This window comes from Diadema setosum, chromosome 16, assembly GCF_964275005.1.
Source record: "Diadema setosum chromosome 16, eeDiaSeto1, whole genome shotgun sequence".
In the NCBI taxonomy this organism is placed as follows: Eukaryota; Metazoa; Echinodermata; class Echinoidea; order Diadematoida; family Diadematidae; genus Diadema; species Diadema setosum.
Window position 1 is genome coordinate 34,069,043 of NC_092700.1, and position 17,585 is coordinate 34,086,627.

Below are 17,585 nucleotides of genomic sequence, written 5' to 3' on the forward strand. Positions count from 1 at the left end.
TCATTTTCAAAATTGTTTCAATCAGTTAATTTTCTCGCAATATTTTACCTAATTCAACATTTTGTGTCCCAAAAGATATTTTTAGCATGATTTTTCATAATGAAATGATGCATAATTAACTCGCAATTGCACTTCATTGTAATACGCTTTTTTCCAAAGAATTTCTGACTGGTGATATCTGATAAATTCTCCAAGACAAATAATTCCGCTGCAATTCTTGCCAGGGTATACTTACCGCATCATCTCTTCATTTGCAGGCCATTCCGTCTGTGGAGATATTCCACACTTGCAGGTTTACTATCTCATTTGAGCTGGATTTCAAGCATCAACAAGCAAACCAGAAATTCATCACACTGTCTTTCGGCCAGGAAAGCATGGCTAAAACCATGGAGATCATAACATTTAATGGTATGGTACATTTGATTCCACTCCCTTTGTTTCCTTTTTGTGTGTGTGTATGTGAGTATATGATTATGACCCGTATGATTCATGCATGACTCATTGGTGTCGGTGTCGTGACGTGCACCCGAAAAAAAAAAATTACAACAACACAAAGCCTGCATTTTGTTTCTGTGATTTCACAGATTTCCTGTCTCGATATTCACTTTTATCTTTCGGGCCTATGTCAAGTTCTTACGATTCCGACTAAACGAGCATTGAGAATCGAGTGTTTTGGGGACGAATATTGTGATAGGGCTTTAGCCCAGTCAACCAGTTGGTATAGCACACGTTTAGCAATCCGGAAGTCCCGAGTTTGAATTCCGTTTTCTCTTTCATTATTCGTTGATGTTGATAACAGTGTCTAGATGATTTAACAGTTTGTTGAATATTTATGATAAAACGGAATAGAATGGTTCAGGGACTTAGCAAGTTGAATTTTTCTTCGCAAAACAAAGGATTAGAAACAAAAGTAAATCTGCACATAATGACAAAGCAACTGCGGCAAAAGAATAATAATAATGATAATACATTTATAAAGCGCATGATAAGCACATGCTTCTCTATGCGCTGTACAATTCAGATACAACATACAAACAAATAACTAACAAATGTAACACTCAACATAATAAATACAATAATTAACAAAAGGAGTAAGGAATGTTTATCAAAGAAGACGAAAAAGGTGAGTTTTAAGACCAGATTTGAAATTTGCAAAACTGGGTGCACATCGAATTTTTTGTGGTAGATTGTTCCAAAGAGTAGGTCCAGCAACTGCAAAAGATCTGCCCCCGTAATATGAAGTGTTGGTTCTGGGAATGTGAAGAAGCGCTTGGGTGCTTGAGCGAAAGTTGCGAGGAGGGTGATACTGCTTGAGCAAATCTGCAAGATATGTTGGGGAAGAACTATGTTGTGCCTTGTAGGTCAGCAATATGAGTTTGAACATTATACGTTTGTCAACAGGTAGCCAGTGTAATTTTTTGAGGGTATGGGTTATACTTTGTTGACGAGGAGTCCGCGTGACAAGCCTGGCTGCAATGTTCTGCAGCATCTGCATGCGGTGGATGTCGGTAGAAATACAAACGGACGCGAGAAAATCCTTAGAAATATGAGTGAATGTCGACTTTCAAAATACAGTATAAACATTAAATTGTATCCATCCGGTGTATTTTTTTTTTTTTCGACTTCGCGAATATTTCGACTTGTGGGAGGTCGACTGTATTACATGCTGATGTTACAATCATTTTGTCGTCTTCAATGTGTACATTATTTTGAAGGTTAACCCATATACATCCCCACTCCAGTGACATACACTCGCTGTCTTGACTCAAAAGTCAACGGGCAGATGGCCTAATGTGTCATTATGCAGGTGAGTTGTCACCTAGAAATTAACAAGAGCCAGCAGATGCCGTGAAAAAAAAAAAAAAAAGTTAATGGATAGAATTGCCTGGAATAAGGCCAACGCGAAATGGCAGGCAGCAGAGCGTGTGTGACCACTCGCCACACCTGAAAGGTCGCGCGACCTTTTCTGGAGGCATCCAAGCAGACCGTCCCATATACGTGTAATAGACTTTTCTTCTCCCAAGCCCTATAATAAGCCCTCTTGCATACCCAGGCAAATTGAATGCTCTCCCCATGCACATTTCTATTCCAATGTATGTTTGCGTGGTACCATGACATAGTCACCGTGATTGAAAGAAGATAGACTGCATCATGTGTGCAGATTCATCAGTGCAATTTTACGAGACGGAGTCTCATTTTGGGAAAAAAGGAATCTTCTCATTTAATATCTAAGCATTTATTCTTGTTAAAAATACGATAATGATAACAATAATACTACAATAAACTTAGTCAAAATAGTACTAATACTGCTATGGTTATCATTGTCATCATCATAATTTTCATCGTTATCATCTTACTTGTCGTCACTTTGTTTGTAACTTAATCATTACCAATACCACTATTGTGGTTCTTGAAACGATGTTAGAACAAGTTTAGTTACATCCTATATAACAAAAAGAATTAAGGCATTAACTGCTTGAAGTGGATGGATCACCGATAGGAAATTTGGAATGTCGAAAAAGATCTGGCATTTGTGATACAATGCGTCAGGAAAAAACAAAACAAAACAGTACAGTGTATTGTCGAGGGTTGTCCAGAGATGGCGACGTCCTTTTGAATCGCCGCCTTCGATGAGTGATTACCCTTGGAGAAAGATCAAATACTCATCAAACCTCGACAAAATCAAGAGTTTTTTTGTCCTTCCCCGGGATTCAGGGTGTGGCAGGTGGTGTAGTGGAACTTCCATGAAAGTGTTTTCTTTTCAGTAACATTTCATTTCTGTTAACATTTTGTAAAAGCTTTGATTTAAATCATATTCGAGGGTCAAGAGGTTTAATTTCATTGGTTCCAAGTATTACAGGGAATTGGTGATTAGGAAGGACAGGAGGGAAGTCCGAGTTAAAGGGATGGTACAGTATTGGTGGAGATGAGAATTGGGCTTTTAACTTTTTGCGAGATGCCAAGAAAACACTTGTGATATAGTACAGAGCATACCATTTTAAGAGGAATTCAAAGTTTATTTGATGAAAATCGGGTTTGGAATGACCGAAACATCCAAAAACAAAGTAAAATAAAGCGATCGTAATAAAGTGTGGGTCCCACACTTTATTAGAATCGCTCTTTTTTTGGATATCTCATCCATTTCAAAACCAATTTTCATCAAATAAACATTGAATTCCTCATAGAATTACATGCTCTTTCATATTTCACAAGAGGTTTCTCATTATCTTACAAAAAAAAATGATATCAGGGAGGTGTTGAATCAGTATCTTCAAAGGTAAGACTTTACCCAACTGCTCTACAGTGTATTTAACACAAAACGTATCAAGAGATATTTCAGTAACTATAAGCGTATGTACCTGCCGTGTGCGTATTCCTGATGACATTTTCGCTTTTTTAGGTTCATAAACAACATTATCCAATGATAGATTACTATCTTCGCGAGATGCGCGATGATTGCAAACAGGATTTACCCAAGCTGAGATGTGCAATCCGTAATGGGTAAAATATCTCGTCTGATAGCTGACTTTGTTGCCATAGAACCTGCGATAGATACCGACGTCATCACTTTGAAGAGTTGATCAACTGTGCTGTGGTTCTTGTGGCATAATGAAGAGGGAGAATAATATCTGTTTCATACAGGAGGTGGGAGAGATGTTTGACTTTTATTTTGAGCATTTCTTGGAGTAGGCATATCATTTATTCAGAGAATGATTACCTATCGATTTCTTCGGATATAAGTCCAAAACACTTTGTATTTTCCCAGGTGTCCTATAGTAGGTACCTGGCAATGCTGGCGTATAATGATAGAGCCCTCTATAGGGGAAGAAAAGCGTGCTCTGAATAACCAATACACTCGGTATATATAGATAAAACTTTAATAAAAAATATGATTTTCCAATGTGATGTTTGTTGCAATAACGAAGTGATTACGAGTCCGTAATGTCTTCAGCAAGCAGTCTGATTGCATAAATTGAAATGTGAGTGAATTATCATGCGAAGAAAAAATTATATTCATATTATTTTATAATAATATACACCCCATCGGGCACTATAATATCCGACGGTGCATGGAAGCCCAGTCAGCGCCATACACAACATCCGTTACCAAGCGCAACGTATAACTCCAATCCCTCAGGAAATTTGCCACAAAGGCACCACGCTGAGATAGGCAGTGGGGGTGATGGAGTCTCGGTCTCCAGAGTTCGTTGTCCTCCCGAGGGTTTTATGTTTTTAGCCACCATTCACGCAACTCAAACCAAAATGGCGTGCCGCTGGCTCCAGATCGAACGTAATATCCGGTCTTTGATAAGACAGGGGAAAGGGGTTTATGACGTCATCTTGACGGCGGGAGGGAAGCGTGTCGCTTGCCTAGATAGAACCCCCATCCCGTGTGATGCCTTGTTAAACTTGTTTCACTTTGTCCGCAAACTGTCATAGAATCATATCGTAGTTTTCGTTGTGGTTTTAAAATCCAGAATCAGAATATTTTTAGGCAGATCATGAGCTTGCTCACTAGAAAATGGAAATGATCGCTCAAGTGACTCTGCTGAAACAAGCAGTGATAGTCCCTTGAAGTTTCCTCAAGCGAGGGAAAGGTTTTTTTTTTTTTTTTTTAGACTTCAGGTAATATGGTATAGTTTGTATGGACGAATCTTCCGCCATCATGCACATTTATTGAGTAGTTATATTGTGGAACTGACTTCTCCTGTGTTTCTGTTTGAGTCAAAGTGCAAAGATTTCACCATGCATGGTATAGGCCATCACGGATGTTTATAGAATTCAGGGAATTCGTTGATTCTGGGGTGTGACACTTTCGTTGCTGCGTGGGCAGAGGTTATGTGATGTGAGGGCGCTTTCTTTTTAATTTAACACAAGACTATCAGCGTGCGTGCCGAACAACTGCCTTGATGCATTCTATATAGTTACACTGTCATTGTATTCCAACAACAGCGCATCCTTGTGGTCTATTTTTCTCATATTTTGCAGACTTTTTCTCAGGATGGATTTGCACGCTTGGGAATGTTTATAATGTATGTGAGTTTTCAGGTTTGGTTGACACGCGAGAGGAGGAAAAGGTCATATGTAGCGAACAGATAAACGCAACACTTCTCCTGCAATGCAGTTGAAAAGGAATCGTGTCGTAGCATTCGCTTACAACATTACACGTCGCTGAGAGGCACAGCCATGTTCTAAACAGACGCGCGTTCGTGTATCCTCATCCTTCCCGGTAGCGTATTTTTTATTTACACGCAAGCCTGTGGCTTTTCGCAATTTAATTCAATGAAACCGCTTGTGATGCGTCTATGCTTACTCCGCTCAGGTTGCGAAGAGTTCTGTGGGTTACAGTGCCTCCGCTCGCGCCGATTCGATTCGTACACGTGCATCAGTGAGTGTGTGAAAGTTTTGCTTGCCGTGGTAGACCAGTCCTGCATCCAACAAGTCCATGTACGTACATTGTACTATGTAAACGAGTGAGAGTGCGAAAAACAAGACAATACAAAACAAAAAAATTGAAAGTTATGGAATAGGCTGGTACATGTGCATGTACATGTATCAGAGAGTTCTGAAATAACATGATCGCATAATCTAATGACACCTGAATGGAATGAAATACATTGGAAAATCATGCTTGCCATTTTTCTCATTTTAAAATTAATACATTGTATCAAAAGTATTTGTCTTTCAAACCCCCCTCACTCTCTTATTTCCAAAACGTCTCTCTTCTCCGTCTCTCCATACATCATAGTATTTGTTCCAAATACAAGCTCTCTCTATCTCTCTTGACTCCCTCTCATATCACATGATTTCTGTTTCTAAGACCCCTTCTATATATAAATATACATTGTATGTACATGTATTTATGTTATTTCTCCGACCCCAACCCCCCTCTGTTATATCTGTTGCTATAATAAAGGCCCTACATCTATCTTCATACTGATGGTATATTATTTTGTTTCTCAAACCTGCCCCGCTCTTTTCTTCATACTAGTTTCAAAGACTCACTCTGCATATTCATTTTTCCGACCTCTCTCGACCCCTTCCTTTTTCAAATGCATGACTCGTGTATTCCTTGCTCGATCACTGCTTGAATTAGCCTATATATATCATACAATTTATTTGTTTCTCATACTCTCTCTGTCCCTCCCCCTTCTCTCTTTCTGATTCTTAAACTTTACAATGTTTGTTACAAGACCACTTTCTACTCTCTATATACATTGATCAGTTTGTCTAGAAACATGTACAGTCGCTACAGTCACATGTATGAAGGAAAATTACACCACTATTGCATGAAGTCATTATGCACTTTATTCACTTCTTTATATTCAAGCACTTTTTTTTTTTCATGAAGGTACAGATGTAATCTGATCCTCCAATATCCAAGAAGTACTGTAATACAAACTAGAAGTATCACCTAATGTGATTAATATATACCCCCAACTAGACACTGAGGCAGTTAGCTCAACTAGCAATGATTATACTTTGTATGCTTTTCCTGGAAAAAATGCCATGACAATGTATTACTGAATAAAATTAACAGTACAGTAATGTGTTATTTTGCTCACTCACAATAATGTGCCATATCTCAAGTCATGTGCTCAAAACCTGAGTGAGTAAAGTAAATAAATCAGCAATTTCTATGATTTTCATGAAAATAATGTTACCATGGCAACACAATGTTTGCCATTAAGAAAAATATGAAGTTTGCAAAACTATAGCTGTCACATGTGCCAAATTTCAAGTCAGATGCTCAAAAGCTGAGGGAGTTAGGTGATTTCACAATATCATTATATGATTTTCTTTCAAAATATGCTGTCACCATGTTAGAGCTCACTAATGTCAACAATAATCGACCGCTAATGTCATAACAACCACTAATGTGGTTGTCGCATCTTCAAGCTATATGCTTATTTGACGACAGTCTTCTGAATTTACACTCCCAATACATGTGCCATAATTCAGTCAGATCATTTGATTTTCTTTATTCCGAGTGGTTCCCATTCGATGTGTTCTCTTAGCCTTTTCTTTGATCTGTACACGTATATCTCAGTTTTATATTCGGATGTACACACTGCATGTTCCATTGTCTCGTAAACAAAAAGAAATGACTGTACTTCATTTTTATAATATCATGATCGATGCAGAACATTCTTCATAAATTCATTTGAATTTGGATCGTGCAATATCATAACAACCTCTAATGTCATAACACGTCGACGACAAAATGTCGTAATGACCACTAATGTCATAACATGTCGACGACAAATGTCAAAATCGGATTAACAACAAATGTCATAACACGTCGACGACTAATGTCAAAATTCCCATTTTTGCTGCAATGCAAATGTCACAACACGTCGACCACAAATGTCAACATTTCAAAATTTACTGCAAATGTCTTAACGCGTCACAGGGGAGAATCCAGGAATTCCGTAAAGGGGAGGCGCCTTTACAAAAGTAACCCCTCCTTCATTTTCTTTCTCTTTTTTTTTCTTTTAAACAAAAGAAATAAAACGAAAAAAAAAAATAAGAGGGATGGGGTTGCGCCAGCCTTTTATTTTGAAAGGTGTCTCCCCTTTACGGAATTCCTGGATCCGCCCCTGAAATGCAAGCAATGAGTTTTGACAATTGTGGATGATGCAATCGCGAATCGAGAGGGAGCGCATCCCCCTCTGGTGCCCCTTATATTCTTGTTAAAACAACAGAAGTAAAAACAAAAAACAAAAATGGGGGCGGGGAGGGGGGGGGGGGGGTGCGCCAGCTTGTACTTTTGTAGAGGGGCGGCGCGGCGCCCCCCCCCCCCCTCCGTCTCTTATATTTTTGATATAACAAAATGAAATAAAATGAAATAAAATGAAGCTGGTTGCGCCAGCTTTTGATTTTGTATAAGGCGCCTCGCCTTTATGGAAGTCCTGGATCTTCCCCTGTGACACGTTATGACATTTGCAGTAAATTTGGAAATTTTGATATTTCTGGTCGAGGTGTTATGACATTTGTGGTTAATCCGATTTTGACATTTGTGGTCAACGCAATCGCGGATCGAGAGGGGGCGCTTCCCTCTCTTGTGCCCCCTCTCTATATTTGTTAAAACAACAGAAATAAAAAGAAGAAAAGGGGGGGGGGGGGTTCACGCCAGTCTTTGATTTTGTAAAGGCGGCACGCCGCCTTTACGGAATTCCTGGATCCTCCCCTATGACGCGTTATGACATTTGCAGTAAATTTGAAAAATTTGACATTTGTGGTCGACGAGTTATGACATTTTGTGATTAATTCGATTTTAAATTTTGTCGTCGACGTGTTATGACATTAGTGTTATGGCCATTATGACATTTGTCGTCGACGTGTTATGATGATATTATAGTGGTTGTTATGACATTACACGATCCAGATTCAAATGAATTTATTAAGAATTTTCTGCATCGATCATGATATTACAAAAATGAAATACAGTCATTTCTTTTTGTTTACAAGAGAATGAAACATGCAGTGTGTACATCCGAATCTAGTCTTGAAGTTATTAAATGTGGCGTCCCTCAGGGTAGTATATTAGGACCTTTACTTTTCATCATATTACATAAAATTTATGTAAAAATTTATCTACAAAAATCATTTAATGATTTTTGTAGATCATCCGACATACTTTCTTTTATACGTTTTGCCGATGATTCAAATATTTTCTTCTCCCACCAAAATCCAATCACTCTACTGTTAATTCCGAATTAAAAAAAGTGACTCAATGGATAAGAGCCAACAAATTATTACTGAATCTTCAGAAAACTAACTATATGTTATTCAGTAAGTCTATAGAAGTTTTACCCACAGATATCATCTTTGATGACATTCACTTAGAGCGTGTATCTCATATAAAATTTTTCGGTATTACAGTGGACGATAAACTTTCGTGGAAGCCTCATATTATTAATATTAGTAAAATAATTTCGCGTAATATTGGTATTATTAATAGACTTAAATCTCATATCCCGTTGTCTTCTTTGCTGACGTTGTATTTTTCATTAATATTACCTTATTTAAATTACGGAATCTTAGCATGCATGGGGTATAGTGCCCATTAAACTTTATTAGATAGATTATTGTTGTTACAAGAAAAGGCACTTCGTATTATTTGTGGCGTTTCTCCACGTTCCCATGCAGATCCATTATTTGTTAGATATACGATTTAAAAAATCAAAGATTTGTTTTTCTTACAGCTGGGTCAGTTTACGTTTAATTATAACACATATGCACTTTCCAGCATTTTTGATTCAATGTTTCCTCGAAATTATCCCACCAGGCGATCAAATGAGTTTCATTTACCCCTTCTGAGAACATTATTGGCTCAAAATACATTTATATACACTGGCCCTAGATTTTGGAATTCTTTAAGTTGTGATATAAAAAATTCTTTATCTTTGAATTCGTTTCAGCGTAAGTTAAAATATTTTTTGTTGAACTCATATATTAAGATATATACGATTCATTACTTAGCTGGTCTTTACAGCCTAAGGGTTCATCGTCAATCATTGATTTCATCATTGTGTATTTTTTTACATTATCTTATTTGTATACACTTTGCTCGGCTGACTGAGCTGAAACACCTCAATTCCCTCTTACGATCCCGATGTTTAGCGTGTTGGCTTTTTCTTTCATTTCCTTTTTCTTTCTCTCCTTCCTTTCGGTTATTCTTTTGTGTTTTATTACTGTCATGGTATACCCTACTGTAAAGTCATGTAATGTCGTTGTGTTTCTATTGTCTTGTCTATTGTCCTGTCTTGTTCTCTCCTGCTACTATGTCTTTGTAAAAAAAAAAAAAAAAAAAAAAAAAAAAGTTTAATGTATTCACAAGAATCCTTTGAGTGGTTCACAATTTACAAGCATGCTTTTCAGTGAACCTCTCAGTTCTTTCTTTTTTTCCCCTCCAAACATAACTTTGTATTCTGCCGGTGTGCATGTATAATTTCCTATTTGTTAACCATTATCTACCATGTAAAGTCGAATACATGCCTATGTTATATCTTCTGATTCATTTCGTGTTATGTTTGACGAAAAAGAAAGAAGGAATGAAATAAATGAAATGAAATGAAAATGAAATGAAATGAATATAAAATTGAGATATATCGACAGATTAAAGAAAAGAGTATAATGAGAGAACGCGTCGATAGGGAACCACTCGGAATAAAGAAAATCACTGACTGAATTAACGGAGTGTATAAATGCAGAAGACTGTCGTCAAGTAAGCATATAGCTTGAAGATACGGCAGTCACATTAGTGGTTGTTATGACTCTACTGGTCGATTATTGTTGACATTAGTGGGCTCTACACATGGTGACAGCACATTTTGGATGAAAATCTTATGCAATGATATTGTGAATTCACCTAACTCCCTCGGATTTTGAGCATTTGACTTGAAATTTGGCACATGACCACGTGACAGCTATGACATATAGTTGTGCAAACTTCATTTTTTCTTAATGTCAAACATTGTGTTGACATGGTAACAGTATTCTTAATGAAAATCATAGAAATTGCTGATTTACTGACTTTACTCACTCAAGTTTTGAGCACTTGACTTGAGATATGGAACATGTGACTATCAATGAGCATAGTAACACATTATTGTTAATTTTATTCAATGTTGAACAATACATTGTCATAGTATTTTTTTTAAAGAAAAGCATATATACAAAGTGATCATTGTCTGTTGAGCTAACTGCCTCAGTGTTTAGTTTTGGGGATATTAATCACATTGAGTGATAGTTCTAGTTTGTATCACAATACTTCTTGGATATTGGAGGATCCGATTACATCTGTAGTATACCTTCATGAAAAAAAGTGCTTGAACATAAAGAAGTGAATAAAGTGCATAATGACTTCATGCAACAGTGGTGTAATTTTCCTAGATAACATGTGACTGTACATGTTTCTAGACAAACTGATCAATGTAGGGAGGGGAAGTGGTCTTGTAAACAAACATTGTAAAGTTTAAGAATCAGAAAGAGAGAATGGGAGAGACAGAGAGAGTATGAAAAACAAATAAATGGTATGATATATAGGCTAATTCAAGCAGTGATCGAGCAAGGAATACACGAGTCATGAATTTGAAAAAGGAGGGGGTCCGAGAGAGGTCGGAAAATGAATATGCAGAGTGAGTCTTTGAAACTAGTATGAAGAAAAGAGGGACAGGTTTGAGAAACAAAATAATATACCATCAGTATGAAGATAGATTTGGGGGCCTTTAATGGCAACAGATATAACAGGGGGTTGGGGTCTGAGAAATAAAGTTAATACATGTACATACAATGTATATATAGAGGGGGTCTTAGAAACAGAAATCATGTGATATGAGAGGGAGTCAAGAGAGATAGAGAGAGCTTGTATTTGGAACAAATACTATGATGTATGGAGAGATGGGAGAAGAGAGACGTTTTGGAAAGAAGAGAGTGAGGGGGGTCTGAAAGACAATCCACTTTTCGCATTGATAACACCCGATATGACGAACCGTCTAAATGCTACTTCAGGGTCTTAAAATATAACATCTTAGCTCTATTTTGGAGAAAACCCCATTCAATTTGGTTAAGCGGTCACAGAGAAATGTGGATTGTTGTAAAGCATGTCATGAGTCTGATTCTTCCAAGTTTACCACTTGGATGCTCTTGGAAATAGAAATTAATGTGTGAACACATGAAACAGATCTTGGAGGGAAGAGATTTCTGACATGCTCGACAAAATTCCTCATTTCTCTTTGACCACTGAGTTTTCTATAAGATGTATGCAATGAGTTATAGTTTCATACCCTGAAATTGCATTTGGATTGATTCACTATTTTTAAAGTTACCGTTGCGGAGGGCACCGTTGTAATTTTTTTGGGGGACTTAAAGGTATAGCTGGCTGAAAGAAGACAGCTGGCGAGCATGGGGAGTGTTGTTGCACCCCATTTGAAAACTGCGCAGAATTTTCACAGAAGAGTGCTGAACATGGACCGAATTTGCGTCAGAGCTGCTACTTTCTGCGTGTGTTGGATAGTCATTCCCACCTCCCCATCCCCCCCCCCCCCCGAACACTGATCACTACCCCAAGAGATCTTCCCCCAGTGTCGGGGAATCGCAATTAGCTGTGTGGTGATTGCCGCTGGGGGCAGCATCATGACACTGCTGTGACTATAATTTCCGCCCACAGTCTCCCATTTCATAGTACGTTCCTCTTTGATTAAAAAAAAAATATATATATATATATATATATATATGATAACAATGTGGCAGATTTTTTGTTCCCTCTATAAAGCATCTTTAGTCCAGGAATGTCAGCATTTTTGGTTGCGGAAACAAGAGTCACGACAAAAGAAAATACTAATTATAGCCCAGTTTGAAGATTAGTACAACAGTCAATCACAGAAATATCAAGAGGTCTCATGTGGTTAGATCTGTAAACAATGGAAATGTATTGTGATGACGTCATCACTGCACTAGTATCTAATTTGTACCTCTGGTGCAGCCATTCACACTGCCCCGTTTAAACACGTGACTATTTAAATGGCAAACTTTATTACTTTTTGTCTGACTGGGATGAATATCCTGACTTTAATTTTGTGCATAAAAGCCAATTTGGTCATTGTGTGACATTGAACTTTATTGGACATAATGCGTCATTTTCCTCATAGGAACTGAATGTGATAATTTTGCATCGCCTGTGACTTTTTCCATCTGTAAAGAGGGGGCATACACATTTCTAACCGAAAAAAAGACAGAGTTTTCGCATTCCTTATTCCCTCTACTTACTCAAGTGGTTGATTCTTATGGTGTTCTTTTTCCTTTCGGCAGAATTCTCTCAAATGAGTGCGGACCATGAATACTAAAACCGTACCTGATATGAGTAGCGCCTGACCTACGGAACATTGTTTACAATCAACAAAAACTGTTGATCGTGATCGCTGCCCCCGTGCAGACGATTAGGTGTGACTCGCGGGTCGGCGTGCGCCCATGTTGATCATTGCTAAATACATTCTCTTATGGGAGACGCACGAAAAGCGCGCGACGTAATGATGGATACACAATCTTCGGAAGATGCGAAACATCCAAGGCAGAGATCGAATCGTGATTTGACATGTGTGTGTGCAAAGCCAGCGTGGTAACACGAGTGTGCGCATGATATGCCGCGGACTCGCGCGTATACAGACGTCGTGTATCGGCTGCGAGTTCGGCGAATATTACTGTGCGTTTTATTCATTACCTGGTGGTACTCAGATCGCCAGTGTTCAATTATTTGTAGTTACCTGTGCTGTCTTTTTCTCCCGCGTTTCCTCGAGCAACATTGTATCTTTGAACCCAACTGTGACGTCGACAAGACGTCAGCGACCTGATCCACGGTGCTCGGTGTAATCATAAACAATGGACGAAGTCGGTGGAAGGCCATGTGTAGAGCGTGATTTTTTCTCTTTTTTTATTTAAAGAAAATAGAAAAAGCATATTCCTGGAGGGTATTGATCTCTGAATTGCTATTTATGACCTGGATCTGTGAGGGTTGGATCGCCAAAGGGACCATTATGATATTTGAGACGAATCATTTAGCACCTAGCGTGGCATGTAGGCCTAGTAGTTTGATCATGTGCAATCGGTTTCTCTACTTATAATTTTTTTTTTTTTTTTTGGGGGGGGGGTTTGTTTGTTTGGTTTTTTTGTTTGTTTAACCATGGGTGTTGTTTGATTGTTTTTAAAGGCCATACGATCCTGTGTTATATCACTGTTTCTACATGTGCTGTATAGTTTTCACAAAAATATGCTTGGCAACGTGTAATGCTATTCTGTTCTTTCTTCACCACTTTACAAAATGTTCTTTGAATGAGAATAAATTGTTCTATGTGTGATAGTTCGATGGGAATGAGAGTAAAACAAGAAATAAACAAAGGGTACATATTCGTTTTCTAGGTTTCTATAACATGTGAAATAGAGAAGGTCGTTTGGATTTGTGTTAAACACATTCCGAAATCAAGTCGGTTGCTTCTAATCATTCTTCTTTTAATGCCAGCCCGCAGACCCGTTCAGACTTTTTTTTTAAAAGAACACATTTTGGATCATCATAATTGCTTCAGAACGTACAGATGACTCGATAGAGAGCGAAGCAAACGATATCTAATAAATGAAGCGCCAGGAGCATTCCGGTCGATTCTTACATTAAGGAAATGAGGAGTATTTTTTTTTTTCAAGAGAGAGCCATGAGCTTGAAGTTAATCATAATTAATTCAACCACCTCTGAACTTGAGGCAATCGGCGGACAATCTTCGGTATTGAAGGAAATGAAGAAGTAGAATTGCTGAGTGAACATATGGTATATTATATGTTTGTTTTTTTAACCGTTGCGTGCCATATTAACTGACTGTCCATAGGTTTGTGGGTGAACCTTGTGCACATTTAACTCATTATTTGGCACAGAAAGGTTAATCAACCTCACAGTATACATTTTTGCTATCTTATCCTCCTCTTCTTTTTCTCCTCCTAGCTCCTCTCCTTTTCTTCTGCTTCTTCTCCTCCTCCTTCTTCTCCTACTACCCTACTATTACTACTACTACTACTACTACTACTTCTTCTTCTTCTTCTTCTTTTTCTTCTTCTTCTTCTTCTTCTTCTTCTTCTTCTTCTTCTTCTTCTTCTTCTTCTTCTTCTTCACTTTTTTTTTTTTTGTCGGGCACTATAAACGTGCTCCTACACCTTTAATTCATTTTATTTCCTTCCCGAATCAACCGAATGCAAGCATGTGGTAATATGATATCGTCATCAAATCCAAAATAATTTTAGAAATTAAAGTATCTTCTTTATGTCACTATGTAGACATGGCTTTACCACAAACTATACAAAGTCTGGTTGGTGCTTTGACTGCACCTACGTTATTTCATATATTATTACGATTGTGTAATTATTGTACATTGCATTGCGCAGGAATTTCGACAATGAGATAAATGGAAAGTTTTGCAGTCTTGAAAAAAAAATCTACTTTTTTTATTTCATATCCATATATTCGTCGCCCCCCCCCCCCCCGAAAAAGTAACGAATAAAAAATTACGCGCTGTAGACCCCTTGACCGTCTCGTTTAAGCATTACGAATTTTTTGTCTTTTTTTTTTTTTTAATTGACTCGCCTTTTTTCCGTCGTCAGACTTAAAGTATTCTACACATGTAGGGTGTCTCATGTACAATGTGAGAAAGCAATTACTTATGTCAATTCCTTCCCGTTTCATTTCATTTAAATTCATTCCATTTGCACGTTTTGAGTGCGACGCCAAACAAACTGAACACAGTCATGCATGATTGAAGCATATAACCGGTAATAAATGATGCATAACAATACAGTTGTAATCAAGAGAAACAGTTCATCAGTGGAAAATGTACCAGTCAATAAGCAAATATACAACGCGATGACTTTAGTATGGAATACATAATAATAATGACATTGAAGTGATATGGAAGAGGAGAAACTGCAGTTTGAGAAGGATTTATGACCCTACAGACGGACTGTAAACTAAAGGATTCTAGTGAAAGAAAGGAAATGAGGAACATGGAGACAAAGTGGAACATGGAGGCACGTACTTACACGTACACGACGCAAGTACATACGGCCACATACATGATAAGACAGCTTTGCATTATTCAGCGGGGCTTCGATCTATGCCAAGAAACCTGTATAGAACAAACAGAAGACAAAGAAAACACACAGACGAAGAAAAAGAAATATTCCCGCACTGGCACCCGGACGTGCACGTTGTGTGCGCACGCTTATAAAGTCACATTCATGTACTGTTCATGTACTATTCATGCGCGTACCATTGCCCCCGGGTGGTTGAGGGCCTAACAGAGAATTTTATGAAAGAGAACGGATCTGATCGTCTGACGATAGATAAAGATACTCAGTACCCCCACGCTGTCTGCATAAACGTTTTTGATTGGATGATACTTTGCAAACACTTATGAAATCATCGTCATAATCTTGACTCAGACAGGTGTATAAACAAACCAACAAGCACGCAAAGAAGCAGGTGATGTATAGAGAAATAGGTACACTCTATAGTGCGATTTGACGAAGTCCCATCAGTACAGTATAGCCATGGTAACTGTCGACATCTTTGAATTACCGCATGCGACATTTCTTGACAATGCGCTATAATAGTGTCTGATTGCTTAAAGGAGAATGAAACTCAAACATAATTTAACCTGATGTGGATTCAAAAGTTAGGAATATTATACTAGTTTCGATGCCACTATCGTTGGATATGAAGACCACAACATTTTGTGACGTCACGTGTGGATAACGATGTAAAGAAACTGTGAAAAAGAACCGACATATTTTTAACTTTTTCTAGCATGATGAAAGAGCATGGCTTACCTCTTTCAGAAAGCAGGGGAATAATATTACCGTAACATAAAATGTCCCGTAACAAGTTGAGGGAATGTGTACTTTTCACTAAAGTGGAGTTGACTATCTGTTATAAGTTAAGCTGTGACGATTACTGTGTACCCACACTTTCGCACGGTCTGCCAGTTACACAGTGTATACACGAAAAGTGTTTGCCAGTTACACAGTGTATACACGAAAAGTGTTGAGTTTTGAATGGCTAGTCATGCACATTCCGTGCTGTACAGTTTGTCTATGGCAATTTCCGAAGCTTTTGCCTAATCGATGGAAAATAATTATGTTTACTGCGCGCGCGTTGTATTTATGCAGCTCAACCAAAGTTGATCTGACTTGTGCCCTTCCCTTGTCGCGACTCGCTGGGATCAAGTCCGTCGCGGTAATTCAATCGTTGGTTTTTTTCACTCTCACCAAGGAGATATTTGGTACTTCCTTGGTTGCTCTCTTCATCAGAACTTTACAGAGGTTATAGCAGCTCATATCTCGTCCGTGACGTGAAAGGCACGTGTGATACTCGCTCATTATGGTCATTGACTTGAGGTGACTAATGCAGTAACGCGCCCAGTCTTTCTGATGTATGACTAAGCGTGCTGCAGCAGCAATGGTCTGAATGGAGTGCGTCGTCTGCTCGAAGACGTGACTTTCTCACCTGTGACACACTTAATCCGCGCTTCGAAGATCGTCACCGAGCTTGGCTGCCGGCGTGTAAACTTACGTCTTGTTTTCCTGAGTAGTAACTCCAAACTGTGTGCGATAGTATGCAATGATGCTTTGAAGTTTGTCCGTCTTTGAACGAGTCGCGAGCTCGGAGATCCTAACGGTCATAATACATCGCTTCTATGCCGCCGGGACTGACAGACGTCTAGACGTTTTCCAGTTGTTATATTTGGATGTTATATTTGGATAATCATGTGCTGATTCCATGGTCATACTCATAGTAAGCCTATTGTCTATATCATGAGTGCATTTCATCTACATCTACACCCGTGGTATATCATGCTGTCTGTCACTCGTTCTGTAGAATTTCTTATAATTATGCAGCTTTTCTTTCGTCTTATGATTTCTGTTCAGTGTTTGCTTCTCGGAGGGGGTTGGGGATATACTTTGTGAGCACACTTGCTGAATAAGTACGTCCATGTGTAACACTGACTATTACTATCATCCAACTCCGGTTCTCTGATAATTCCAAG

At 38.3% G+C, this 17,585-nt stretch overlaps 1 protein-coding gene across 1 annotated transcript in view; it reads left to right on the forward strand.

The window, feature by feature from the left end:
- LOC140239494 (solute carrier organic anion transporter family member 4C1-like) overlaps nt 1-17,585 on the forward strand; it is an 85,514-nt gene that overhangs the window by 34,411 nt on the left and 33,518 nt on the right. The window lies entirely within an intron of this gene.